Genomic DNA, 3589 nt, shown 5'->3' with positions numbered 1-3589 from the left:
CATATACACTCAATCGGACACGATGGGCGGGATATTTATATGTGCGAATAATCGTTCATTTAACCGGACACGGGAATGGATTAATAGCCACTAGAATTATTAAAACAGGGGTGAAATTATGTACAAGGACACTTGGCATAATTGATAACAAAGTATTAAAACCTTGGGTTACATTCAGTCGACATCCTGGTGTAATTATTAAACAAAGTATTAAAATCTTGTTACAGTTTAAGTCCCCAATTAGTTGGAATATTTAACTTCGGGTATAAGGATAATTTGACGAGGACACTCGCACTTTATATTTATGACTGATGGACTGTTATGGACAAAAACCAGACGGACATATTAAATAATCCAGGACAAAGGACAATTAACTCATGGGCATAAAACTAAAATCAACACGTCAAACATCATGATTACGAAAGTTTAAATAAGCATAATTCTTTTATTTCATATTTAATTTCCTTTATTTTATATTTAATTGCACTTCTAATTATAGCACTTTTATTTATTGTTATTGTATTTAATTGCACTATTAATTATCGTACTTTTTAATTATCGCAAGTTTATTTTATCGCACTTTTATTTATCGCAATTTCATTATCGTTATTTACTTTACGCTTTAAATTAAGTCTTTTATTTATTTAATATTTTACATTTTGTTTTAACTGCGACTAAAGTTTTTAAAATCGACAAACCCGTCATTAAACAGTAAAAACCCCCTTTATAATAATAATATTACTTATATATATATATTTGTATTTTTATGAAATAAAACTAATATAGCGTTAAGCTTTGATTAAAAGATTTTCCCTGTGGAACGAACCGGACTTACTAAAAATTACACTACTGTACGATTAGGTACACTGCCTATAAGTGTTGTAGCAAGGTTTAAGTATATCTATTCAATAAATAAATAAATATCTTGAGTAAAATTGTATCGTATTTAATAGTATTTCCTTGTAAAATTTAATAGTATTTTATACCCCTTAGCTTTAACTATCAAGTATTTTTGGCGCCGCTGCCAGGGAACATCTAGCTTAAAAGCCGGAAGCGCAACGATAATATATATAAAAAACAAAAAGATTTTTATTTTTAGTTTACTTTTATTAAAATACGCTTTTGTAAAAAAATACGTTTTAATATATTCGAAAATATAAAAAGAAAACAAAAATATAAATATTTTTAAGAGTTTGTTAAATATTTAAGTTCTATAAAAGTTTCTTTATATTTATTTTATAAAAATATAAGTTTTATTTAATTTATAAAAATATATTATATAAATATTTAAAATAGAAAAAATAAACACAGCAAAATAAAAAAATAAAAATAAAACATTCGGCCTGCTACTGTAGCAGCCCGTAACCTGGCCCAAAATCCTGGCTCATGCGATCGCATGAGCCCGAAGGCATAAACTCATGCGATCGCATGAGATCATCTGACACGCCACAGTTTACCCTAATTCAGCATTTATTACGGGTATTATTTATTATTATTAATTTAAAACCCTAATTAGGTTATATATATTATATTATTTAGTTTAGTTATTTTATTATTTGTATTATTTAGTTTAATTAGTTTAATTAATTTATAAAATTAATAGTTTTATAAAATAAATAATATAAAAATAATATTTTTATAAAAATTGTAATTTTTGCAACTTTTAGTATATTTTTATATTTTGTCCCTTTTTAATTGTTTTAGCGTAATATTTGTATTTTTCGCTCGTATTTAGTTTTAAACTTAGTTTTTGCCATAGTTATTTTTATTTATAGATTTTTAGGCCTTGCCGTAAAATCCCTTAAGTGCTTTTTCTTTAGACTGAGATTTAGGTGCTTTAGAATTTTGCGACGCCTTTTTAAGTTTTAGTACCTTTTTAAGTTATTTCCATTTGGGATATAGTTTTACTTGTAAGCTTTAATATTTTTCGACGCCTTTTACCTATGTATCAATTATCATTCCAATTAGTAATCTCAATTTGCGATTATAATTTTAAGTTAGTGATAGTAATAAGGTTGGGTTAGTCGAGTGTTTTTAAGTTTTATAAGTCACTCTTTTTCTTTCTTATTTTTCGACGCTTTTTATTTTTCAATTCTTTTCATTTTCGACCTTTTTCAACGCGCTCTTTTTCATTCTTATTTCTCGCTATTCTAGTTTTAGGACATAGATTTTTTTCTACTACTTATCTAAATTTCTTAAAATTACGAAAATTTATTTTAAGTGGTTAAATTGATAGACATCAAAATTTTCTGGTTCGTAGTAATAGTTGGATTTGTACGTGGACCGGGTTATTGGAGCCAAACAGTCCTCAATTATATTGAGACCAAACGGATCCTGCCCCTCTGCTGCATCTTTTGGCTATTCAAAACGTGGGCAAAATCAGAAAAGTCTATTAATTGGATAACTTATATAATTTTTTCTTTCCTTTTAAAAACTAATAGGATATTCAGTGAATGCACCGAGTAAGACGTTCACCACCTTTTGTACGTTCACCACCTGTAACTCGATCAAGACATCTAGCTAATATTACCGCCGTTGATTTTTCTTTAGAATCGTCATCCAGTCAACCAAGTACTCCATTTCAAATTTCCGATAATCCATTTTTTGAACCCGACCTCACAATTGAGAATCCGAAGAATATTCAGGGACAATTCATAGATCCTGAACCATTAATTTTTTCCTCCGGAACCACCAATCATTCAAACAGAGATTGTTGAGGAACGAACCATTAAATCAGAATCCTCTAGTGATTCCGATTCAACAAATTCAATTATGGAGAATCTGGAACCTTTAAGTATGGAAGACCGAATGAGAGCTAAACGCACTGGCCAAGGTCACGCAATTACTTATCCTGACATTAATGCGCCAGATTATGAAATCAAAGGACAAATTCTACACATGGTGACTAATCAATGCCAATTTAGTGGTGCGCTGAAGGAAGATCCAAATGAACATCTTCGTACCTTTAATAGGATCTGCACACTATTTAAAATCCGAGAAGTGGAGGATGAACAGATATATCTCATGTTATTTCCCTGGACTTTAAAGGGAGAAGCCAAAGATTGGTTGGAATCGTTACCTGAAGGGGCGATTGATACATGGGACGTTTTAGTTGAAAAATTTCTTAAACAATTCTTTCCGGCATCTAAAGCCGTAAGACTTCAAGGAGAAATTGTTACGTTCACACAGAAGCCTAATGAAACTCTATATGAGGCGTGGACAAGATTTGGAAAGTTATTAAGAAGATGTCCGCAACATGGTTTAGACACCTGTCAAATAGTACAAATATTCTACCAAGGATGCGACATCACTACAAGGAAAGACATCGACATAGCAGCTGGTGGTTCTATTATGAAGAAAACCGAAACTGATGCTTATAAAATTATTGATAACACTGCTTCCCACTCACATAAGTGGCACCAAGAAAAAGATATCGTTAGATCATCTAAAGCAGCTAGAGCCGATTCTAGCCATGACTTAGATTCCATTTCTGCAAAGATAGATGCTGTCGAGAGACGAATGGAAAAGATGACTAAAGATATCCACTCAATACGAATTAGTTGTGAGCAGTGTAGAGGACCACATTTGA

At 30.6% G+C, this 3589-nt stretch overlaps 1 non-coding gene across 1 annotated transcript; it reads right to left on the bottom strand.

The window, feature by feature from the left end:
* Positions 1-3156: 3156 nt before the first annotated feature.
* LOC139873749 (small nucleolar RNA R71) lies at positions 3157-3263 on the bottom strand. Its single transcript, XR_011767473.1, has one exon. It is a non-coding gene; the product is annotated as a small nucleolar RNA R71 (small nucleolar RNA).
* Positions 3264-3589: the final 326 nt, after the last annotated feature.

The sequence above is a fragment of the Rutidosis leptorrhynchoides genome, chromosome 10 (assembly GCF_046630445.1).
Source record: "Rutidosis leptorrhynchoides isolate AG116_Rl617_1_P2 chromosome 10, CSIRO_AGI_Rlap_v1, whole genome shotgun sequence".
NCBI classification, from domain to species: Eukaryota; Viridiplantae; Streptophyta; class Magnoliopsida; order Asterales; family Asteraceae; genus Rutidosis; species Rutidosis leptorrhynchoides.
The sequence above is the reverse complement of the archived record's forward strand: the minus strand, read 5'-3'. Positions and strand labels throughout refer to the sequence as shown.